The following is a 26,566-nucleotide window of genomic DNA, read 5'->3' as shown; positions in this document are numbered from 1 at the left end:
AAAAGAGAATCAAATGACCTCCAAGAGAGCCAAGACATCTCCAGGCTGGAATATCTATGCCTGCCAGCTGTGAGGAGCAGCCCTACTTTGTCATGAACTGACTGCATCCCTTCAGTGCCTTGCAAAATGTCTTGTATTCACAGCCTGAGTTCAGTAAAAAGGTATCCAGGAAAAGGGTTGAAGCTCATATTCACATTCTATTTCATGCCTGCTTCGACTTACCTCAAAAATGTTTAGTATGCAGAGTAAATTACTCTGTAGTCCAAAGCTTTGTTCATATTCCATTTATTAAAGAATAAAGGGCTCTGTTTACACAGTAAAGGTAAATATAGTTGTTGTTGTTGTTGTGTGTACTTTTCTGGGGCATGTGGAGCATGTAGCAAACACTCTCCCCAGAGCTACAGTGACAACAACAATGGAAATAAGAAAAACAAACCAAGGCTTTTAAACTGAAATGGTAAGTTCTGTTAGAAATGCAAGGTATCTATCTACTTAATACCAGTGAATACTAGGACCAACTAGAAATAACGTAGATCCACAGGAAAAGAAGTTTATTTCTCTAACAATACTATTGCAAATAATGGACATCAGCAGCATCTGTGCAGAATTCTCACAGTGTCTCTTCAAGCCCTCAAGAAGAAGAAACTGGAAACAAAGCTCAGAACTCAGCCTGGCAAGGAAGGGTTAACTTGCCTCGTTGAATGACATTAACTGAATCACACTGAGAAACATCTAAAATAGATGAGCTAAAGGGAAAGAAAAGGCCTGCAACTTTTGTTGAAACGATAATCTTCCTGCTTTCTACACACATTAGAAATTAGAGGCTTATAGGTGAGCCAGCTTGGTATCAGCTGGATATTCTTCCTGAATATTGTGTAGGACTTGAAAGCTTCTTCCTTCATCTCCCAAAAAAATAATTATACATTTGTTAAAAATGAAGTCCACGCTTCTCAAGTCTTTTCCCCTGCTCCAAGCAGTGAGGAACAAAAGTATTGTAGTATTTGTCCATTTTTCCTGTGGGAGGTCATGGTCTAGAAAGAAGAAATAATTGCATTCCCTAGACCTAACTCCTATTACCCACTCTCACCCTGACACATCCTTTGAACTGGTGTGAATGGCATAGAGGTCTTACACAAGGCATTTTTACATTTTTTTTTAGCCAGAGCAGTCATACACTCTCAGTCTTGTTTCTCTGGAAGCAGTTTGTGACTCACTAATACCAATTTATACAGTCTGGTGCAAAGCAGAACTACTTTGGCTGTAAAACTTAACTAAACACACAAAACCATATTTTCCTGTAGCAAGTTTGAACAATGATTTTTATTTTTTTTTTTTTACCAGAATTTACTGTTCTCCTGAACTTTAAATGAGATGCAGAGATGATATTTCAACTTTGTCATGGTGCTAAGGGATTTTTCTGGACAGCAAACAATTCCTGAGAATTTCACCAAATGGCTACTGGGAAGACAGAGTGGCTGTTCCTGAGGCTTCACTAAATCAGTTCTCTGGGGAAAAACATCAGGTGGATTCCTTCTCTGCTAGTAATAGTGTGCTCTCAGAGTCCACATTTCTCTTTCCTTTCACAGAGAATTAAAATTAGGTATTTTATATCAAATAAAGAAAGAATGGCAAAAACAGAATATTGAAATGCTCTGCAAAATTAAATAATCACTTTTTCTGATTTTCAGTTCAAGTCTCTCTCACCTTTTCACTTATTGCTATTTACACTGTAAGAAATGAAACTTTTATATTTTTAAGAATAAACAAAGTTCTTACCGTTACTTCACTGCTTCTTTAAGACTCGTTTTTATAGTGCTGCCCTCAGAGAAGGATTGTTGGGAAAAAGTATAAGGGGATGGAATTCTGTCTGCAAATAAACAGACCAACTTTTCTCTAAGTGGATCTTACCATCAGCATTCACCTGGAGCACACAGACCCTCCCCTGGGACCAGGGCAGAGCAATGTGGAGCATGGATTGCTGGGTTTGTTGGTACCAGCCATTCCTCTCTGGAGCTCATCCTCATGCAGGGCAGTCCCTTGAAAAGCAAGGTGAGCAGAGGAGCTCCCCACAGATATATGGTGGGCAGCTGTTATGCTGTAAATCATTGAGAGGGAGGTAAACAGGAGATATGTGATTATTGGAAATTACATCCTAGCCAGTGACGTCCTATCAATTTCTTGCCCAGGCTGTTGCAGCAGTCGGTAGCCACATGTTCTACCTCATCCGTGTTGTATCATGATTCTTTTGTGGGTTATTATGAGAAGAAATGGAAATGGCAAGGTGCAAGAAGGGATTTCCAAGGCTTTTCCCTCCCCACCAACATCTGGAAATGCACTGAGCCCTGACAGGAGGAAAGGAGTTCTGCAAATGCCAGCAGCATTTTAACCAACAAGAGTGATCAGGAGAGAGCCAGTTGGGTGGTGTTGATTCTGCCCCTTGCTTTTCCCTTGGCACATTCTGTGACTGCATAATAGACCTCATTTCCTTCACTTTTTTCCCAGTAACGTGGGTATTAACACTTTGTAAAAAGTTGTTTTGGAATCTGCAAGCAGAAACTCCCTCGTGTGAAGTACTATTATAAATTATTTCTAGCAGGGTGCTGCCTGGAACTTCTGATAAGTCCTGCCACACTGTATTATGAGGAAATATAGAGTAAACCCAGTACAACAACTCCCAAAACTCTTATTAAACAAAATATGTAAGGAGATAAGATTGCATGAAGTAACTGGGATATTGTAGTTTTTCAGGCTATTCCTATTGATGGACCCTAAATGCCATCAAACATCTCTTTTACTGCATGAAACCAGCTCAGTGTCAGCAATGCTTGCCAGGAGTCAGCTTGTGCCTGGAGAAGTAGGAAACACAGGAATTCCACTCTGGAAGTGGAATTCACAGGAATGAATTTAGAAGATGTTTTTAACCAAAAAACAGACTTTTAACTGGGCAGCTTGGTCTATAATTCGCAGCATCTTTGGACAGTGGCAGACCATCCCTTTTACCTCTCTTTGCAAAAAGACAATGGGGGAGGAAAACAAGACATAGAACACCACACATCACCTGCAAAATACAAATGGAGAGCAGAATTTTTATCCCATCCTTACTTTACTAGAAGACTGTTCTTCTCTGCCAAATGACTGCCAGACTGTGTTATTCATGTTTTCAGCATTTCTCCTGCAATGTAGGTAGCCACAAAGTATCAGTCTTTTAATTGCCAAAATAATTCCAGTTTATTTCAGTGCTTCTCATCAAAAAAAAAAAAAAAAAAAAAAAAAAAAAAAAAAAAAAAAAAAAAAAAACAAAAAAAAAAACCCACACCTTCTTCTTCTGATGAGGGTTTTTAACAAAACCAGCCATGCTGTGCCTTTGCTAAAAAAAAAACAAAAACAACCAGTCATCAATATTATGCAGAAATTCTTCTGTCTTAGAAACACTGTTTGGGGATTTTCTTGGCTTGAGAATGTATCTTTTAACAGAGCCAACCCTTCCTTGAAGCCCATTTTAGCCAAGTGTCTTCACATCAGGCAAAACAGACACCTAAAAAATAAAGGCCAGCATCTGCTCAAATGGCAAGGAGGGGGAGCAAGAGGAATGCCAACAACCAAGTGTAGCTTCTAGAGAGAGAAACACTTTCATGCAACGTTTTCAGACTTGATGAGAAAAACTCATCAGTAAATGTCTGATAGACCTTGGCTAAGAATAAAGAATACAGGTTAATTAATAAGGCTGTAGTTTCAATATAACAGACCTGGCTATAGCCTGATGGGGACCTGCACCTGCCTCATCTCTCTCCTTAAAATGCTTTTTAAAGTGCATGCCTTTTAAAAAAAGAGCTAAAATGCCTCAGGACTTCCAAAATAAAAATGACAGTAACAGTTTTTTGAATTTAGCAAGCTCAAACCAAGTAGGTTCATGCACTAGAAATGAAATTTTCCCCCTTGCTTGGTTTCTAGACTTAAATGAGTTGATGACTTTCTGAGCAGAGTCGCTTTGCAGAGCCTTTGACATTTCTCTAATCCTCACTGCAGTCTCAAGGAGTCTCAAGTAGGTGCATCTGGCTGTACTCTGCAGCCCCCCTGCCAAAGCCACCCATTTCTGAGCAGCCACAACACATCTCCAGCAAAAGGAACAATTTCCCTGCCTTTCTGGAGGCTTCACCTTGCTCAGGCTTCTTAAAGGCACACAGAGCAAGGGCAGGGATGACAGATGTCATCTGTCACAACTGATTTGGGCACATTACAGTCTTTTTTATATTTTTTTTCTTTAAAAGAGTATTTTCAATTAGTGGACTTAAGTGCCCCTGTTTCCTGCTCAGCCCACCACAGAACAGACTTTGTACAGCTGAGGAGAGAGGTGGGAGGAAAAAGCTGAACCACAAGGGCAATAAAAAATGACCAGAGAAAGAACACAAGAACTACTAACACTGGCATCAGCCACAATCTCTGACTGCCAGGGAGAGTGTGCAACTCTCAGAACAATAAAACTGCCTACTGGAGAACATGGAAAAGTTTTCTCGGCATTTGTTTGGCCCTCTTCAGATTTACAATTCTGTCACCTGAAAGATCACTTGCACTAACTCCCATGTTTAATCACAGAAGGGCAGTTTTTCAGTTCTGTGAGATGCCCCAAATCTACTGGAGCTGGTGTGGATGTAGCAGCAGATCCAAGAAACATGAAAATCTACATTATCAAAGAACCAGTGCAACACCCTCTTGTGTGGTTCTGACACTGCTGTGTGATATTCACCCAATACATACTGTAGGTCTCCCCCAAAATTACCAACAGGAAATGTGAATTATCAATGCCACTTCCCCATGCTTCAGGTCACCAGAAACATTTTAACTCAGATGTCATTTAAGTGGTTCTAGCAGCAGGAGCAGCAGCAAATTTGTCTCAGTTATCATGACCATAACAAACAGACACTCTGGAAAAGCCCCAGGCAAGCAGCCTTTGAAGGTAAGGGTCATATCACATTTAATGGATAATACATAAAACACGCTTTTTGGATCTGCTTTAGAGGCAAAATTCAAAGGTGCCTCAGTTTCAAGTTTGGGACTTTATAGATACTGCTAGTCCTGGGTTGTTAGACTGATATCACAGTAGGGGCTTTGGTAAGGTTACTGGTCACTCTGTGGGGTCAGTGTCAGGGTTTGGACTTTCCCAAGTCAATGGATCAGTAACCTTATCCTCCTTTCATCTGAGATCATGCTCTGTGAAGGTGCTAGATCAGAGCCTCTGGTTTACTAAGATAACTATCACTTATTTGAGCAGCAACTTCTCTGAACTTATTTCAGATACAAGAATCTGCCAGGCCTGTGTGGGCTGTACTGATAAAACTGTGCAGGGCTCTTCAGCTGCTCTATCTTTCCTCCCTGCTGCCACCTCAGAGTCCTCATGGGCCTCTTTGACACAGCCCCTCTGTGAGGGCTCTGGGCTTTAAAAGGTCCTGGCTCAGCTCCTCTTGATCCCAGTGAGCTCAGGGTGACACTCTTGCCATAAAGCATTAGGGAAAATGAAGTCTTAGCTGAACACAGAGAAAAGGGGACATCTCTGCTTTGATAAATGCCTTTCTGTTCAGAGGGATATAGATTGGGTAAGCAGCAGTCCTCTAACATGGCAGGGGCAATGCTCTTTGAATATTGTATTTGAGGAAAATAAAGCAAGACAGAGGCAGACTTCAGCACCACTACAAGCACTTGCAGTCCTACTGGCCATAAGAGTCAGCAATAGAACTCATTTTTGGGCACAGATTTTGAGCACAGAGGTTGATTATATGACTAATGACTATGGAATTGAACTAATAATAATGATCCAAATAAAATCCAGTTTTGCACTTGGTCAGGCAGGAGAAAATGAAAGGCAGAAGAAAAAAAAGTTGATATTTTTGTCTGCCAATGTAAGAATTGATATATTAGAAGAAGTAGTGTGTTTTAGTCTTTCTTTAGAAGCAGCAAATAGCTTCCTTTCACACAGCATTAAGAATCAGTGGCTAAAGTGATTTCACCAAATGGGGAATGTATCCCATTCAAAGACAGCATAATGTGCATTGTTATGGCTTTTTCATTTCTCCTGAATAGCAGCAGGTAGCTATTGTTCTTCTCACTTCATAATCTTCAGAGGTTTTCAAATTTTCCATTGCAGATAATACCATCCCAAAGGAGATTGCATTATTATTGGCTTCTCCGACACTATTTCAAATCTGTCTTTCTTTGGTCATGTTCTGAGGTGAAATAAGTATCATCATATCTGCCTGACTCTTGATATAGAGTTTTATTTTCAGAAGTCGTGGAGCTGTTCTGGTGGATTTTCTTCTTTTCACTAATTATTTGCCTCCTAGTTAATGGGGTGAAGAGATCCCAGTCTCACCTTATTAAAAAAAAAACTTTAAAAAATAATTCAGCAGCCTGGTAATTCTGTGATTTCAGTTAAGTACTCGTGTGGGTTCTCTCCCTCCTTCCCCTGCATTCACTTGTGGAGATCTAAAAAAACCCCAAAACCACTGTACCAGGAGACCAGAGAAACCTTAAGCCTCTGCATTGTCTATGTTTGATAAGGCCTTTTACTCTCTCTGAGGACTAAGCATTAGTGCTGCAGCTTTTCAGTCTTCATTCCTTTTTCAAGTTCCTTAAAACTTCTTAACAGTAGAAGAGATTGTGATATATGGGGAGCAAACAAATTTGATAACAGCCTTCAGATTAAACTGCTGGATTTTTCTAATGGAAAAAAAAAAATCAAAGTTTTTGGGGTTCGTTTTCCAATTCCCAAGAATTGCTAATATCCCAGATATTTTCTTCATTCTTAAGCTACAAAAAAATGCATACTGATATTTATCTCTAGTCCATCCCTAGTCCAGAGAAAATCCTTGTTTCATTCAGTAGCGAAAAAACAAACAAAAAACCAAAACCAAAACCAACAACAACAAAAGACCCAAAAAAAGAAAAAGGAGAAGGAAATGTATGTACATGGTTGTACACAGTCCAGATTATTTGGCCTTATTTTCTTCTGGTAAAACTCCCAACAGAAAAAACCAAACCAAACCAAAACAAACACAAACAATTTTTCAAATATATATATAATATCAAGACATTTTTAATTGTAAGGAAAAAAATCAATCAAAGCAGCAAAGCAGAAGCTTTCTAAAACCTTAAATTAATTGGGATACTGTTAGATTATTATTCTCTTAATCCTTCAATTTACCTCTAGTAAATTCACTAAGGGGTAAATTTTGGTTTTCTTTCCCACAGCTGAGTTATGCTTCCCATGGCTCTAACTTGAATCAGAAATGAAAAAAAAAAAAAAAAAAAAATTAAAAAAAAATAAAATAAAATAAAAAAAAAATCTAGTAGTTAGATAGGTGACAGAAAAGAAAGAGGCTCAATTACAGGAGTATCAAAACCAAAGTAAAAACCTTGATAAGATCACTTGATTGTCACTTTGTCACTTCTGGCTAGTTCAGTTGATGCCAAACCCAAACTGCTCAAATTTGCTGACCCTGCACTCTTTGCTTACCAGACTGATTTTTCACATCAAAGACATTCAGAAGGACAAACTCATCCTTACTTTCCAGGGCCTGTATCAATCAAAATGCTTCAATCAGGTCTATGGATCGATTCAGTCCCCTATTTGCAGGACTGGAACTGTGAGCAGGTTTACACCCTTAGCTGAATATCAATCAAAGTTAAAAAAACCTATACAAAACAATTTGCTCAGCAGTCAACTCATCAAGCTTGCTTGGTTGATGCCAAATCATAGGTTCTGTGATAAAACTATATGCCCAAAGCATATCTAACTTGCTGAAGTTTTGCAAGGTTTAGGTTTGAAGGTTATTTTATTTATATTTTTAGCTTTCGTAGCCGAGTCTCACTAATCTGAAGAAAAACCTTAATTTTTGTTAATTTTTTTGCCCTAAGAAAGAAAACTGTTACATTCCAAAGTCTTAAAAATGATGGATCATTCTAGTCCAAGGTGAACAAGGTACTTCTTGCATCCAAGTGGTCTGACAACTTTTTATTGAGTAGAAGAGGAAGACTTAAGGAAGACTCCCAGTGCTATTAAAAATTAAAAAACAAAATTAAAATAAAAGGAAAAAAATAAGATAGAAAGTAAGCTATTCCTGATTATTAACTCTATATAATCAGAATGCTCATAATATATATATATAATATATATATTATATCATATATTATAGACCATATATATTATATACTATATATTATATATATAAGTATATACATATAAAATATATATAGTATAGATATATATAGTGCATGTGTGTATATATATATAAAATATACTACATATATTATATAATATATAGTATAATAATCATACTCCTATGCAGATGTAAAATAGGACAAAGTCCTGTCAAATTCTCACCAAGTGGCCATGTTCTTACTGCAAATACTGACATTGCCTCTGTGCCCAGGCTCTTCTCCCAGCATTTAAACTCTTTATGGAGCAGAGATCCAAGAATACCCATCAGGAGCTATGAGGGCTGCACATGTGAGAGCAATGAAGTAGAAAACACATCAGGAAAAAAAAAAAAAAAACACACAGCAGTTCACGTTATCCTTGGCACTCCTGACAACCACAGTTCCTAAACTCCTGAACTTCTGACCCACAGATACGGGCATAATGGAAAAGAGACATTAGCCATGGGACAGACGTGTAGAAGTCTCTCTCTCACAAGGCACAAATGTCACATATACACAAATGTCAGTGTCAATCCAATGGTAAATTGCATCCATCTCAACAGAGTCTCAGGTGTCATGGCAGACCCCAAGACCTGAGATATAATATGCTCCTACAGAGCCTGAGGCCTTTCCTCCATGCATTCAGAAATCCCTTCTTGACCATCCACATGTCCCTCATAGGAATCACTGTTGTGTCAGGTAAGATTGTGTCAAATTCTGTTTTGGTGTGCTGCCACACACCAGAGGATCCTGCACATTGACTCCTCTCCAGTCTGGTACAGGGATGTGCATTTTCTTTGTGCATTTCCTCCAGCAGTTCTGTAAAACTGATATTTCTGTCTGCAAATTGCTACCCTTGGCAGTGGGACTGTGCCCAGGGAATACTTTCCTGCTGATGATAGAGGGACAGATCCAAAAATCAAAATCCTTGAACTGGTGCCTTGCAGCTGCATTTCCAAACTTTTGTGCTGCTGATTTAATTGATCAATGCTACCAAGAGTAGTTGGAGATAAAATCAGTTTTATATGAATCTATATAGGAACACAGTGTTTCTAGCCTTCTTGGCAAAAAACAAAATTTTAATTATTTTTCAGCACTTTCATGAATAAAAGCAGTTGTTTCATCTTCTATAATTCATTACTTGATCTCTTCTCCTCCATCATGAAAGACATTATATATATCTAAAGGCACCTGCCAAGTCCTGTCTGGATTACATGTTCAGCAGAGCAGTTGCTTGCTGATAATTCACACAGGATTCTACACTGAGGCCTCTCCAGAAGGGATTGTCCCACACTCCCTGAGCCAAAGAGCAACTCCATTGACAACAACCAGGTTCAGCAACTGAGTACAAACCTGTAGGCAAATCCTCTGCATTTCCTCTGCTAGTATTTGGGAAGATTGGGAAGATCTCTCTTTCTTTTTCTCATCAGAAACCTGACTGAAAGCTTCCAGATCTGTTGCAACATTCTGCTTCTCTCCTGGGTTCTTCATGTTGCAAGATATTTCCCACATAGGAAAGAGCCACAGGTGGAAGGATGGCACCTGGCTGAAGGACAGGGCACTGTCACCTGCAGGCAGGGTGTCCCATGGCTACATCAGATGATGATGGCAGGCAAACAAAGTGTTGAAGTCTGGCTGTTTCAGGATCCCACTGAAGCCAATGTAAAGTTATTCAACCCCTGCATTTAGTTCTTGGGAAAGTAATGATGAAGTTTCAGTTGCCTTCTATTTGCAGCCTCTCTTGGAGAAGAATTTGCTGCATTTACAAAGGTTGTGGTCAGATGATAAACTCTTATAGTTTTCTTCCATTTCTGGCTTCTTTGATTCTTAAATCCACACAAGACAGCAACCTGATTCGGATCCCCAAAGTATTAAGTATGTTGCAATTCTTTTTCCTCCAAATGGACATAAGTGCTTGCTCAGAAAGCTGTAAGGATGGAAATTGATTGTGCGTTCTCCTTTCCTCGGTCCCTTGGGGGTGGAATGGTAAACAAAGAGGAGACAGGGTGAATTCCAATGTTTGCAGCAGGGAAGCAATTAAAAACTGTTCAGTGTATAAGGGGGGTTTCTCAAGGTTGCCTGTGATAACCACAGAATCATGGAAAGATTCAGGTTGGAAGGGACCTTAAACATCATCTCATCCCAATCCTCTGCCATGGGCAGGGACACCCCCCACTATCCCAGGTTGCTCCAAGCCCCATCCAACCTGGCCTTGAACACATCCAGGAATGGGGCAACATTTCTATGTTCTCCCAGTGCCTCAGCAAAGAATTTCCTTCTCACATCTAACTGAAAACAAGGATAACAACAGAAGCTTTTAAATATTAATATTACTTTGGTTTGTGGCAATGATGAGTATGACCTGTGGCTTTTAAAATATTTATTGTTCTTCCTGATATGCTGGAATGTTTCTTGTTTTCTTTTGTCTCTAGTTTTTATACAGGAGGTAACAGGAGATACATACAAGTGTATCTTGCAAGGGAAAGAGAAGAGTAGTGATTAAGGAAGAAGAATAGAAAGAGCAAACCGGAAATATTAAAACTTCAGAGATCCATGACGGATCAAGAGACAAGGGGGAAAAGCAAGGGGAAAAAGAATTCTGAGATAAATTTACTATATCAAGGCTCAAAAAGTCTCACTGTAAATATAAAAAAATAAGAGATGACAAATAATCTATGTCTAAATCCTCCAGATTAGGGCAAACAACCCTATTTTTAAAGTAAGAATTACATAAGCCATGAAGGGTAAGTGACCCAATGGGTCTGCTGCTGCTGAGTGTGATATAAATCTATAATCCAGATCATGATGTCTTACTGTGGGAAGTCTGTCTGGGCAATACTCTCAAGCTCTTTAATAAAGTTTCCTCTTCTGTCTTGTAGGTAAACAGTGACAAGGGAAAGTCTACAATTTGTCTGGCTTTGAAAATTTTTGTGCTTTTAGTGAACCTAATAAACAATGGCAAAACACAACTAGGCAATAGGTATCTTTGAATTTCTCAGCAAAAATATTTGAGACTCAAAATTCTTTAAACTTCCTTCCTATGGAAATGGTAAACTGTAACTTTGTCAGAATTTCTTTAAATTTGCATTTATATTCAAAATTAAGGTTTATTAATTAAGAACAATATGTTAATACCATAAAACTATTTTCAAGAATCTAATAAAACAGTGTTTTTTTTTTTTTTTTTTTTTTTTTTTTTTTTTTTTTTTTTTTTTTTTTTTTTTGTTTTTTTGTTTTTTTGTTTTTTTTTTTTTTTTTTTATGGTTTTGGTCAATTCAAGTGAACCCTTTTGAAAAAATTGTCAAAGTAGTGACATGAAACAATTTGACATTGTAATGGGTGAAAGTTTTCTGCTTTAGGGGACTTTGTTGCAGTGAATTCAGTTCACAGCACGTTAAACACAAAGAAAGAACATGCTTGTGTACAGCACCTTACAAATTCATAGGTGAGGGTCTTTACCTGAGTCTTGGATATCAGGTTCAAAAAGCTGCATTCAACCCTTGTCATACTCTCTCATGGAGAGGAGTTGACCTAGAACACTGTGAAAAAAATGGGACTTTTGCAAGCTACATAAGAGAAAATAGACTGCTGGGAAAGAAGAGGGAGTCCTGAGACACTGAGGGATGGCAGAGTGTTGACTTAATTGGGGAGGAAGTTGTTCTCTGGTTGTATTGTGGCTGCCACCATATTTTTCTTCCTATTAGTTCTGCTTCCATGTCTGGAATGTCACTTTGGGGACTGCTGCCAGATGTTGTTTGGATGAAGGTGACAGAAAGTGTTATAATACTAGATGAGCCTGGCATATGTGCATCATCTATAATAAAGTTCTACCTGCAAGAGCAACGATAATTTGCAGAAACTGATGAGCTTTTGCTGAAGAGGAGAAGTTATAGCCAGCACTGCATAAGTGGCATGAAATTCTGTATCCCGCTGAGAGTTCACTGCCAGCATGTCTCTAATAGCAAATTCATGAGTAATGGTATAAATGTATGCTGAAAATATTAAAAATTTTTAGCCCTGAGAAAATTCAATTTAGTGTTTCTAGTGCTCAGTCCCGAGCACAGGAATTATTTGGTAGCTCTGGTCATAAAACAAAGATGGCTGTATGGATGCCTTATAGTTCTTTCAACAGAACACTGTTCTAGAGAGAAATATTTAATTTTCTCTGAGGGGTTGTGGTTTTTGGTTTTTTTTTTTCCTCTACAGTTCATCATAACAATTGTTTTCTTTCTATTACCTGAATCTCTTCGTTTTTCTCTTTCCTCTGAACCCTCCACTCTATTTTACTCTAATAATTGCCAGTGGAAAGGGGAACAGAAAATAATATTTTGTCAGATGTTTTAAAAAAATATGTTAGGAATAATTAAAGAAGAAAATCATCATTATGCCTCTTGGTTTCATAATTATCTGTATGATAATATCTACTTGTTAAAAAAAGGAAAATATATATTGATAAAAAGATAGTTGTACAAATATCCAGATACGTATGCAGAGAGCAAACATAGCTCATCTTTGTACCCTAAATTTGAGGTGCAAAGAGTCTCAGAAGACATTTAAATTACAAATACTCCTATTTTAAGTCTCTGGAGTAATTTTGCTTTAAGTGAGATTAAGATCCAGTATAAGTATTATGAATTGCACTATTATTCAAGTCAGATGACAGTTCCCATTACAAAGCCCTGATTTTGGTGGCCTATAATTTTGCTGAACTTTAATCTTTCAGGCTGACGTGTTCCTCACTGGCAGGATGGGGCTGGAGGCTATATGGTTCCAAAGGATGGTCCATCTGTCAGAAATACAGCCTGTCTCCTAAATTAAAACTTCATTTTATCTCTTCACAGAATATTCTTACTCCCTGCCTCTAATTTCAAGAGATACTCCAGTGTCCTTGGGCTCAGTCTTTGCTTGCCACCTACCAACAGCAAGATGAGGATCTGGGCAGCACAAGAAAGAGGAAAAGAGAGGAAACTAGAAGGAAGTTAGTCCTGCTTCCCTGTTGGGAACTCTACTGTCAGCTTCTGCTTCTCTCCCTCTTCCCATTTTATTTTAGACCCCATTTTTTATGTCCCAGTGGGAGGCCAAAGGAGGAATAATCCTGAACTGCTTTGCCATCCCTCTGTTGAAGAGAATACATCTAAATATATATTTCAGGCTATAATGAGAAGCTTGCAAGTGAAACTGTGATGTGACAAGAGTAACTTACTAAACCAATTTCTACTTATTCCTGAGTGCCTGATTTGCAGAAGGACTGATTATTCATAGCATCATGTGCCATCAAGAGAATTTATATAGACAACTAACTTAAAAATGAAATAAACCCAAAGAGCCTGAAGAGACAAATTGGTTGTCTCAGTGGGAAACTAAAACTGAAAGTTAATTTTGACCAGAGTTATTAAAAAAAATTAAAATATATCTATCTATATATTAAAAAATTCAGAATTGCACATCATCAGTTCTTGTGTATCTCTACTGAAGTGACAGAACTTTAGGGCATGTAAAAGGTATTGTAGCTTAAAAGGCAACAGGTGTCAGTTTGTGGGAATTGTGCTGGCAGCATGGATTCATAGTCAAAAATACTCGAGAAAATTTACTCTTCAATGAAAAAGAGAGGAAGCTATTTCATATAATAGAAAACAAGGTGCATCTGTTTACACAGCACAGCATAGAAGATGTGCAACCCCAACGTAACTCAATCAATTACAAAATAACTTCTTATATCTGAGGATTGAGCTTGGACTCTTATGCTACTGATCCACACACAGATATTTACATTTTAGAGGCTCAGGTTGGCAGGGTATAAAATCCAAAAAATTGGTGAAAATAAAAATGAATTGGAATATCCTGCAAATTTGAGTAATGCACATATAATGATTTCTTTTTCCCCATTCCACAGTAGCTACCAAATAAAAAACAATTAATATGTATGAAAACATGATATTAGTGGCTCCTCAGTTACAGAACTATTTCAGCAGCTCCCTAAATCTGCCTGCAATCTGTGTCTTAAAAGAACTGGGAAATTAGCAGCATCAAACTAGCAGTGATGGCCGGAAAATTCTTATTCTAAAGCACATCTAATAAATGCAGGTCAGTTGTTTGGGAATGGATGTCTAATATTATATTTAGAAACCCATTTTATCCCGAACAGGTTTCCCTGGGACTTGTGTACAGAAAGCTAGAGAAAATCATCATTAATAAGTGGAAGGCAAGAAGTTATCCCAGAGCATCTAAAATGTTAGTTGAGTGGTGTGGTTTTACTCAGTAGAGTAAAATAGACTAGAGATTTCTCTGTTCACTAGTATTTGGATGTCCCATTCTGAGATAATCTTAGGCGATTCCCCTCAGAGGGAAAATCACCTTGGTCCTCTCAGAATAAATACCTGATGAAAATATTTATGCGAAAGACACTGTATTTCTTTTTGTTTTCCATTTGCTCTCAGGCAACCTTGGGTATCATTCAAAGTTTCTGGCAAACTTCACAGGATCAGTGATGAAACAGTGACCTACATGTTACCAGACTAGAAAGATACACCAACACACAAAGTATGAACACATAAAAAGTCAAAAAAACTGCAACCAATTAAAAAAATAATTAATAGCTCCATATATATGCACACACGAATAGTCAGCCATAAGGAAGAGCTTCAGCAACTCAGAGAAGAGGGTGAACTTCTCATCTATTTCAGGCTAACCTATAAGCAAAACAGATAAATGTGTTAACTGCTTTCCCAAGTGGAGTCTCAGGGGATGTTGAGAAGAAGCATATGTCAATAATTGTAAAGAGGGACTGCTGCTCACTTTTAATTGCAAAACACATGAGGAGGTTTGTGGGCTTTAAGTATCATTTCAATACTTGAAAAATAAGAATATAAAAGCAAATAACTGAGCACTGCAGCAGCTATAACTATTAGAAATATGAAAAGGCTGTATTTTTCAGTACTGTCATAGTATTTATCTTAGAAAGCTCAGAAAGTTTAGCTATCTGTATTGTTGTTATGCCATTCATCAGCCACTGTGGTTATTTGTCACTTTTAGCATTAATTAACTTGTGATCCTCCTATTCCCTCTGCCTCTGTCTTTCATATCTCCTATATTAAATTTCCTAATGATTTTTTTGTTTCCTGTGATAGTTTGTAAGCAAATTCTCTCTGTTTGTTGTTTCAGCTCTATAGGGCTGAGCAAGCTTGACATAAAAAATTAATGAACAAAAGAAAACCTCCATGAATTTAACTATGATGTTACTACAAACCTTAAAGATGTAAAAATATTTATTGCCATATACTTAAAAGAATTTCATAACTCACAAAACACAATGCTCTCTAATCTGATTAGTGATACTGGTTAAACACGTTATTTTTGTTACATTTCAGGCAAATAAGCTGTTCTCTACCTTCTTGCTTTTTGAGTGTTCCTGTATTGGAGATACCTAAGTCACAGTCATATATTTCTAGTTTTCTTCTCACCATTTACCCTACATCCTCCTTTGAGGGAGTTGTAGAGGGTGATAAGGTGATCCCTCAGCACCCTTTTCTCCAGGCTGAACACCCCCCACTCCCTCAAGTGTTCCTCAGATTCCATCAGACTTGTGCTCCAGACCCTTCACCCATGTCCACTCCCCTTCTCCAGATCTGCTCCAGCACCTCAATGTCCTCCAGAACCAAGGGCAAAAGAACCAAGGAGCTCAAAACTGGGTGCAGGATTTGAGCTGTGACCTCCCCAGTGCTCAGCACAAGGGGATGGGTCACTGCCCTGGTCCTCTGGCCCCATCACTGCTGATCCAGGCCAGGATGTCCTTGGCCTCCCTGTCCAGCTGGACACTGCTGGCCCATCTTCAGCCTATGCTGACCACCAACCCCGTGTCCTTTTCTGCTGGGCCACTTTCCAGACCCTCTTTTCTCAGGCTACAGCACTGCATGGGATTGTTGTGGCCGAGAGTACGACCTGGCACCTGTTGTTTAACCACTGGTCTTGGCCTCTCTATCTGGTCTGTCTATATGTTCCAAAATATGAAAATTCAGCAGCATCCAATATTGTTATCCTGTGTTCCATTATTTCTCTTCTTTATTAAATTTTGAATAACTGTTTAAAAATTGCAGGCACATTTGAAAGAAAATTAGGAGTATTAAAGCCATTAAGTATTTACAATGTTCTTGGGAAACGGGAAAATACTGAATTAGTTTCATCACATTGAAGAAGGATGCAGTAACAACTCAACCATTATGAGACTCTTCAGAATGTCTATAGGATAGCAACACTGTAAATACCTAAAGTATGTGAAAAGATTAGACCTAAAGACTCCCACTAGGAGACACAATGGATAGAAAATTAGACTTCATTAATTCCACTCTCCAAGGAACAAAGCTTTTTTTTTTTCTCATTCAGTTGCATCAGGCTTTGGATTGCTGCTTTAAAATTAGCTATGTCCAAGTCAAATTCTTTTAGCTGAAAACTCCTTGAGATACAACTTTTGATCTTCCATAAATCAAAAGCTCTTGTGAAGAGACTTTGCTTCAACAGAATTCCTGCCACATATTAAAATGAAAGCCTGTGAGATTCTATTAGCAGAACACAGGAATTATGTTATTGTAGATTAGAATAAATATATTTGGGGGGGGTTTCCTACAATATTCAAAGCAATGCAAAGACTCTTTTCTTACTTTTCTCTCATGGCTTTCTCCAGTGGAAGAGGAGCAAGTATTCCTGGAATTTGCATCATCATCCAGAAAACCAGAGCACAGCCCTGACAAACTCCATTTGTCACTCTGTTTACGAGGCAAGTGCTTTGAACAGGGATTCTTGTCTTGTTCTGCACACTTAGAGCATCAAACAGCCCACGACTTTCAAGAAGTTCCAGTGTTCTTCCATAGGTCATCTCACAAATTATTTGTCTGGTCTAACAGGCTTAGTTTGATTTGCTTTTGGGATTATGAGTCTATTGGTTAAGCTTCAGTTATTTTATTCAGTTTTTGTTCATAGTCAAGGGATTTAAAAAAAAAAAAAAAAAAAAAAAAAAAGAGTCTAACAATCTAATCATACTCCACTCAGCTGAAGAAAAGTGCCAATGTTAAGTTCCAAATCTCACAATGACAGCACCCTAATAAAGGGTGTAATCAGGATGGTGATGTAAACTATTCAAAGAAATACATCACATTTATAGTGTGATGTGGCTCATCAGCTGCAAGAATAACTACAAGAATCCCTTAATTTTTTTTAAGTCCAACTTTAATAAGTGGCCTTCATTGTTGTTCCTATACTTGCACCAAGCTTGTACTCAAATATCACATAAACACAAAAATTGCACCCTTGCTTCCATTCCCTAAAAGCTTTTCCAAGTCTTGCTCATTACTGTGCAATAACTTGTACATTTTGATTTCCAAATACACCATCATCCTACTAAATTATTTAGAGAACTTTGGTCATACCTGTACACTCATTTTCCTGCCTGTCACTTCTGCTTAAGCAGTAAACTCTCTCTTCCAAGGGTGGTGTTTTACTGACCCTAAATTTGCACCCTACAGGACCAAATCTAACACTGGACTATCAGAAAAATATTCTCATCAAAGTGAGTTCTGGAAAAAGCAGAAGACTCAGTATCAAACTCAGTGCTGCTCTTCATTGCCAGTGAACTTACTGAGCTAAACTATGTGCCTGTGCAGTTCTAGTTTAGGAATCAGTTTTCATCTGGGTTCATTCATTGCCTGGCAGCCCATCAAGCATTTCTATATTTGTGTCTGCTTTAAAACCATAAAAAGAAATGTGGTTCTTGAAAAGAGCCATTTCCTAGACTGCAGTGAAGATGGCTGTTGGCAAACGCCTGTTACCGACAGAAGCATTAAACATTCTGCTTCAGCATTTTGGTCTTTTAATTGATTGGGAAATTCCCAAGAATCCATTTCAAACTTAACAAGCACGTTGGAGAATCCCAGATTCAGGAGCTCAAAGACACTTTTCAGTGGTTTCTCGTGCTGCAATGTGCATGTGGTGATGACTTGCATGAGTTGACTAGACCACGCAACTAATAATCTGTGACAGCGCTGTCCTAAAGTTAAAGCATCGTTCTTGTGCTAGTTTTTGAATGTGTAATCAAAGATCTCCAAAAAATTAAAGGAAAACAAACAAACAAAAAACCCTCAAACAACTACAGAGAGAAATACTTCCCAAGGAAAAAATCTCAAACCAAAGTACAATAAAAAAAGAACAGATCTTCCAAGTTAGTGTAAAACAGAGGGAAAAAGTGAAATTGAAATGTGAAAACACAATAATAATAATAATACCACCATAATATCAACAGGGACAGACAAAATAAGAAAAAAAAATAACTGCAAGAAAAGTGGAATTCCTTTACCTATTTTTGAAAATTTTAGATTTTTATTCAGCTCAAAGTGGTCTGGATCTATTTCACCTTAATTTTACATTAGTTTTCTACCACGTGAGCAATGTAGGTCAGTTTTAAAGGAAAAAAAAAGTGACATTTTGAATCAAAAAGTCAAAGTTTCATTTTACAAATGTCAAAATGAAATGGTTTGGCATTTCCAAAATGAAACATTTCATTTCAGAAAGGTCAAAATGATATGTTTTGACATTTTTTAAATTTCTCCCTGCTTTTGTTCTGACCAGAACTATTAGTCAAATTCAACCTTGATTAGTTTCAGGCTCCTTTAAGCTCAATTTTCTATCCTAATTGCCAGTCATGAAAAAAAGATTTGCCCAGTGTCGTTACAACAAAGAAAACAATACAATCTTTAAAACTGTGCTGGAACAGTTTCTGTAACACATTCTCTGTCCCTCTTCGGTTTTGCATCAGCCTCCAGCATCCAAGTACCTACCCATGAATTTTCACAGCTGTGAGAATTAGCTTTGCCCTGCTGCATGCCTTAAATTAAAAACAATAACACAGCCAAAGGCACAATGTCTCAATTAAACCAAAAGCTGGACAGAGAATTAATTGTCCTAATGGACAGTTTTCAGCATTTTTATGGTGCACATATATTGCCCAGGTGTTACAATTACAGTCACTATAAAAATGCTTATAGGTGAATAAATGCACCGTGTGAAAGGGAGGCAGAGTAATCTGCCCATTGCCCTTAGCAATAACATGTCAGCACTTCTTTTCAGTGTCTCATGGGCAGTCCACACTAAACTCAATATTGTTAGTTTAGCATCTTATGAATAAATAAATCATATTAAGCACAGCAACCAGGATTGAGGTCAAAACACTGAACAAGAATAAATAAGAGAAGTTATAAAGCTTGCTTGCTGTGTTGTTGGGGGTGTGTGTAGCGGAGGGAGAGATCAGCTTTCCCACTATTCTACCAACTCTCCTGGATCAGTGCAGGGAGGGCAGGGGACAGAGCAACACCATTGTGCAGACTGTAAGCACACCACACCAGATTTACAGCAGCATCATACAGAAATACCTCGCCATGGAGTCAGGGGCTCTTCCATGAGCATTGCTGGAATGGCAGAGTGAGAAAGGGATTTATTCCTTCTTCATGCATTAAGGACAAATCCAAGGAAAACAGGCAAAGGGATGTAAAGAGAACCTATGACATTTTTTTTTTCCTAAGCATATCAGATCAAGCATTCCTGATGGATGTCATGGATCATTTAATTTTGTCTGTGATCTGACCTTAAACAGCCTGAGTCTAGCTCCAAGAATCCTTCAGTTATTTATGATTTTTGTAGGATTTTTGGTTTACTTGTTTAGCTATTTGGTTTTTTTAATGAATATTTAGAAACTTGTGGCATAAAGGAATTCTGCAGAGGATCTTGGGAAGGACATAAACACATTTCCTAACGATTCACATACTAGATCAGTAAGACTGCACAGAATGTCTGTACAGAAATTTTCTCTTTTCGTCCGGTTGATGCCTGCCCTGTCTGTTCACTCCTGATGACACTATCCATCTCCTTTCCACAAAATCAAGTAAAACTACAGTGCTTGTGTCCTCCTCATGCCCTCAAAACTGGCAGGTTGTCAATATGTGCTATCCTGCACTGCGTCTCCTGGAATCCTTCTTAGACTGATGACTTTCAAGCCCTTAAACCTGGCTGTGCAATACTTTGTGCATAATGCTATCTGCTGACAGAATCAAATAGCGTGTTATTAAAGTTTGAAAAGCTTTATCTATTTTTCATAAGCATTTTAATAGGCACTGCATTCCCTTTTGCCTCCTATATGCTCATCAGGCAAACTGATCTCAAAATGGACATTGTGTACTTAGTCTTTATTACAATAGATCTCTCAGAGGCAGTAGAAAGAAGAAACAAGTGCTTAGCTCTACCTAGGCTTCAAGGATTACTAAAGAATTGCAGCACAAAGGGTTTAAGTTTTGTTTGGTTTGGACTTTTTTTTTCTTTTCCACTTTTGTTTTTGATTCTCTAATGCCAGATTTCAAACTGTAACTGTACTTGTCCTCCTGGCTATTCCTACAGCCAGTTTGCCATTTCTCTTTTTTCTACTTGGGAACACCACTGTTTAAAGTAATGCGAAAGAGCAAGTTCCAGCTCCAGTGCTGATGGAGCATGGAAACTTTGTGTTGGTGTCCAGACTCTCTTCCATAATTTCACCTAGTGTAATTCATCATGCCGTAAAATCAGCCAAAAGCAGTGCTTCACAAACTTTACCACCTGAGACATTCCTTAGATTTTCACCTGGCAACTCCAAAACGAATTTACACCTGACAATTCCTTTAGTTTTAATTATATAAATCATTTTACATATATACACATTTTCAGAATACAAAAAACCATTTTTTTCATTCAAATGAAAGTTTTCAACCAGATTTCCTCAGTAATGGAATATGAAGCCAGTGAAACAAAGAGCAACTTACTAGAGGATCAACTGCACACTTTTAGAAAATATTGGATTCGTTATCCTTCTAAATGAAAGGGCTTCAGGGATAGATCTGCAATCCAAGGATGAGCAATCCATAGAGAGTCTATCTGATATTCAAAAAGAACATACATGGTATCTTTTAGGGCATATTGGCCACATCTACACAGTGCAGCATTTGGCCTTGCTTCCACATGGGTGATGTGCCAATAACAGCAATGAGTTTGGGCTGGCTTCCATTCATGTAGGAAACAGGACAAGCCCTGCTGGACCCATTAGGAGAGTGTTTTTAAAACATGAAGTTATGTGAGCATAATCGAGGGATTGGCATATTGGCATAATCCAGGCCAGCACTGGAGGACTATGTGGAAGGAAGGGGGACAAAGCTGGCGCAGTTCTACTCACCCTGTCTAGGGGAGCAGCCCAGTCCTCATCAGAAGCTATTCCCAGGAGCACTGTTCAGTTTTGTTTTAGGAGAGGCTAGTGGGGACACTGGGACACAGAGCCAGGGAGCTGGCTGACAGGTCAGTGGTGTTTCATTTGTCAGCATGGCTGCCCCTGTAGAGGCATCACCCCGTTGTGTACGTGACATGTACATTTCACATATGTTACAACACAGTAATTTCACACATTGCCGGGGGAAACAATATTGAAAGCAAAAAAAAATAAGAAAAGAAATGAAATAGAGGAAGGAAAAAGGCACTGATCAAAATGATGATGCAGCAAAGCAGAGAGTTTTCTCTCAGAGCCAGAGCAATCATTGTTTTCCTTAAGGCATGTAAATGCATTCACCTTACACTGAGGATTTAGGAATAATAAAACTATTTTGGTGTCTGAGTGTATTTCTGCAGTAACTTGTCTGCCCTCTACCAGTATTTCTTTTTCTTTCGACGGTTCACAATTTTGTTTTTTCCCCATGTCTTTACTTCAAGATCTTTATGTCATGCAAATGACAGGGAGCACTGTGTATGTCTTTTGTTGTGTGTACTACATTTCATTTACAGGAAACCATGATTAAAAAAAAAAAAAAAAATCCAAACCCCAAACATTTTACACTATGCAGGAACCATTCAGAACAATGTTTCCATGTCAGATTACTAACTCAAATTTAAGCTATATGAACTGAATTCTTAAACAGATGTGAAGACCATTTAACTACAGCTTGTAGTTTGAATCACATAGTATTTAGTTTCTTATTGTCAGATGGATGTTTTTCCATTCATTACCTAGACTGGCTGGGTTTGGTGGAGCTTTCTTTGCTTATGCCTGAGCCCTTCTGCCATTGATTAAGCACTAGTTTGGTTTCCCTCCATGTATTTGAGGCTGTACTATGATTTCATCAAAACCCATTCCTTATTACATGTCTATAAAATGTCTTCATACGTCTGTGTTATATGAATAAAATGATTTTTTTTTATTTATGAAAAAATGAAAGCTGACTTTGGTGGAAATTGTGTAATATCAAAACTAGCACAGCTTCATCTTACTACCAAACAAAAGACAACAGGAAATGGTCACAAAGGTCACAAAGAATCCCAGAGCCTTTTTCCACCTGGAATTGAAGTATGTGCATAAATTCTCTGTTGGATAAGAACATTAAATAACATCAAATTTGTTTAATTTTTTTAGCTTGTAATCATGATTATCTTGTGTTCCTGAGATGCAAAGAAAACTATTCAAACTTCAGAACAGTTTCCTCTTTTCATTTTCTAAAACAAAAACATTAGTTCAGTACCTACAGGAGCTGATACAAACACTTTTATATTGGAAACAAGGAAAATTTACCAATCCTGATATGTTCACCAGCTATATGAGTTAATAATCAGTCTAAGATTTGGTGCCAGCTATATTCTGAGATGTAGCAGCTCAGCAGAAAATATTCTCCTCAATTCCACAACTAACATGATCAAATCAAGATAGGAAAGAAAACTGATACTTTTCAGTCAAAAGTTCTTAAATTGCTAATATATAATGGAAGAAAAAACACCCTAAACAAGAAATCATAAGCTGCTTGGTCCTAATTTCAGCTTTGCAACAAGTAACTTTACATAGTTGCTTAACTCATCCGGAGGCAAAAGAATATGTAAAGATTTAAAGAAATTATGGGTCAGAAAAGCAATAACAATATTAATATAAATATTTCAAAATGTCAAAACGAATTATAGAAAATAAAGCAGAAAAATAAGCACTTTTATCTCTTAAAGATTGTGTCATCCAATAGACTCTTATACAGGATGAAAGCTGTAAGGTAATAATTGCATGATAATGTCAGTTTGTAATGTGCAGCAATTGCAGGACACAAAGGAGCTTCATTAGAAGATGGGTCTTCCTTTTCTTGCCTCTATTCACCTGCTGGAAATCAAAAATTCAAAAGGCAACATGAAGGAGGTCAGCATGTGGTACCTCAGGAGAGGACTGTGCCAGTAACTAGGGATGGGCTCAAATTAATCAGAAGGCACTGGTGAAATAGAGTCTGAGCCCTTACAAAATCTGCTCCTGTTGCTATGCTATAAGGGGAGAAGGAAGATTTTTTTTATTATTCTTTTCTTAAATCTAGCAGTCAGAAATCCCACTTTGCTATCTAACAGCTGGAAATGTCTTGAGAAAATTTCTATCTATAATAAAAAAAAAAGGGAAAGGATGTATATCTGGAAATGTATCCACTGAATGTAAAATTGCTTCAAAGAGATAATTTTAAATTTATATATCTTTAATGTAATTCCTTCCTAATACAATTGAAAAAAAAGCCTGTTTGCCTCCATGGCTTTATTTACAAGACACACACATATATACATACATAAAATATGCAATCAAACTGCACAGGACATGGAATAAGAATTAATGTGTGAAGATCAGGGCTGGCTTTGTTGCCTGCTGGGCACTTCAGTGCAGATCTATGTAGGACAAATTCCGCTGGAGAGAGTCTTTTATCATTAGCTGATCCCAGGGTCCCATGGAGATTGCACTTCATTGACCAGCAGTGTCTTTCCTTGTTCCACTGAGAAACACAGTCTGGTGAGATTATTTTACTTTTTTTTTTTTTTTCCTTCTTTTATTTTTTCCCCTGTCTCAAGACAGACCTTAACTATGTGAGTTAACCACTGGTTTTAAAGGCCTCAGCGAATGTGTGTATGAAAGACTGGTCATGGAGGAACAGGAAGAAAAGAAGGAATAAGATCTGAAAGAATAGCTTTCTGAAGGTGTGCCCAATAGGACTGCATATTCAGAATATATATATATATATATATATATAAATTTTTTTTCCCACTAATGTCACATAGAATTTTTTTTCACTTATTTAAATCCTGTTGTATCTTAGGATTTTTTTTTTGGGGGGGGGATAAGAATTAAAAACTAATTAAAAATAGCAATTAACAGAAAGTACTTTTAATAACAAGGGAAACAGGTGGGAAGGAAAAGAGGGAAGTCAGATGGCTTCCAGCATCACACAAGCTGAGGAAGGGCACATCACAGGGTTAACATCACAAACTGTTTAGCAGTTCAGAAGAACACGTGTAGATCTCTATTAAATAATTCAGTCTGAACATCAACACCTTTTCAGGCTAGAGAGTTCTTGTTCCATAGGAAAAAAAAAAGAAATACCAGTTACTGACTAAAATGTCTGGCCTCTTCCTGCTCATGGACTGTATTCAATTGTCACTATTTATTTATAAAGGAGAATTAAGGTTAACATCACATAGGACAGGAATAATCTTTAGATTTTTTCACTGTTTCATTGTGCTATTTCAGCTTCCTTACTGCAGTTTTCCATAAGACTGCATTTGTTTTGTTTGTTTAAGATTTACTAAGAGCTAGCCTGCAAGTTGAATTATGCAAGAGGCTTATTGAAGGCAAGATCACAATTTTCTCTCTCCCTGGACATATTTGAACTGCATTGTGAAGGGAAGAATCTCACTCTGACTCTTTCCTCATTCCCAGATTGTACAAGGAAGAGGGTTTAGGAACAGCAGAGGATATCTCCCTCTTGAAGACCACAGTTTGCACAATAATCTGGTTTGTGAAATTCTAGAACATGAAACATCTGAAACACTTCTCCAGGGAAAAATACAAACCCAAATGTGCTCTGGGAGGGAGGATGTGTCCAATGTCATCATTAAAACACATGTCTCCTGTAAAGCTGCATTTTAAGCTCAGGCTTGGTGCCATATCTGGGGCAGGTCTGAGAGGCAGAAATGTTCATTTTCTTTCAGCCCTTCAGGAAAGAACTCTTTCCATTTTGTGCTGCCTCTACACATGTTGTGGATTAGGAGCAACTGAAGGTGCTCTTGCCCTATCTCAACATAATGCCATGGATTAGGCAGCTTGTGTGTGAATGGGAGCAGCATTCAGCATCAGAGTTCTGCAGTGCTGGCTTTCCTGCTGCAGAGAAACCTCTTTAGCACAATTTTTATCTGTTTATTTTAGTATCAGATAGTAAAATTAATTAGCTTTATTAAAGAGCAAGCAACCCAATACTCAAGAAAACAAGCAGAGTAGCAGGATTCCAAAAATATGCCTGCCACCTGGCATTGCCTGATATATGTGCTTGCTTACAAAACATAGCTGCAGCTGTAAATTTTACTGGTCTCTATAGGCAAAATTGATGCAACACTTTTCTCTGTTTATCTAAAAGTATTTGCAGCTCTCGACTCATTAACGCATCAACTGGAATACCCATGAACTGGGTTCAGACTCAATTTATTTGCAGCTTTTTGATTTCAGATATTTTTCTGTAATTCCTGCCTATCCAGATATCTAGATATCTACAGTGCTTCCATGGGAAGTTATTTTTATCATCTACTTAAAAAATAAAATAAAATATTAAAAAACCACCCCCCCCCAAAAAAAAAACAAAACAAAACAAAAAACCAAAAAAAAACAAAAAACCAAAAAAAAAAAAAAAACCAAAAAAAAAAAAAAAAAACAAAAAAAAAACAAAAAAAAAAAAAAAAAAAAAACCAAAAACCAACACAAACCAAACACGCCCCAAAACAACCTAAAAAACCACCAAAACCCCAAATATGTTGTGTGTTTTCATATTGGCTAAAACCATAGCCAAAGGCTCTGCTTAGGAAAGGTAAAATCTCAGCATTAAGTGACTGGTTACAACAAAGACGTGGGATTTTTTTTTTCCCCAGACAGACAATATAGCAATGGAACAGTTAAAAAGGTTCACTTCTGGGCCAATAAGCTCATATTAAATTTGTTACTGTGTCATTGATGAAAAACATATAGCAAATTCTATACATACTCTCCTTTCAAACCATTTATTAAAACAGCCACAAATAAACAGTTCCAGCTGTTGGCTGTGCAGTCCAGTTAACCTTGGGCCTTCTGAATATTTCAACCCCTTAATAATTCCATTAACTGGATCATCAACACTCCTAAACAAATATCTTGAGATATCTGCATTTCCTGGTTTATACACAACATCAAAAATATTTATGTCCCATCCACATTAAAATTTGGATACCTGCTATCACTGCTGTAGAACATGTCTCAACATGCAAACATATCTATAACTTTCAAGAACTTTTTTGCTAG

The 26,566-nt window shown here is 37.7% G+C and overlaps 1 long non-coding RNA gene across 1 annotated transcript in view; it reads left to right on the top strand.

The window, feature by feature from the left end:
- The window catches only part of LOC310905858, a 484,835-nt gene that overhangs the window by 304,382 nt on the left and 153,887 nt on the right, over positions 1-26,566 (top strand). Inside the window, exon 2 of the long non-coding RNA XR_014589281.1 lies at positions 11,359-11,430. This is a non-coding gene — a long non-coding RNA (uncharacterized lncRNA). The remainder of the gene's footprint in view (positions 1-11,358; positions 11,431-26,566) is intronic.

This window comes from Zosterops lateralis (assembly GCF_965231275.1).
Source record: "Zosterops lateralis genome assembly, chromosome: 2".
NCBI classification, from domain to species: Eukaryota; Metazoa; Chordata; class Aves; order Passeriformes; family Zosteropidae; genus Zosterops; species Zosterops lateralis.
The sequence above is the reverse complement of the archived record's forward strand: the minus strand, read 5'-3'. Positions and strand labels throughout refer to the sequence as shown.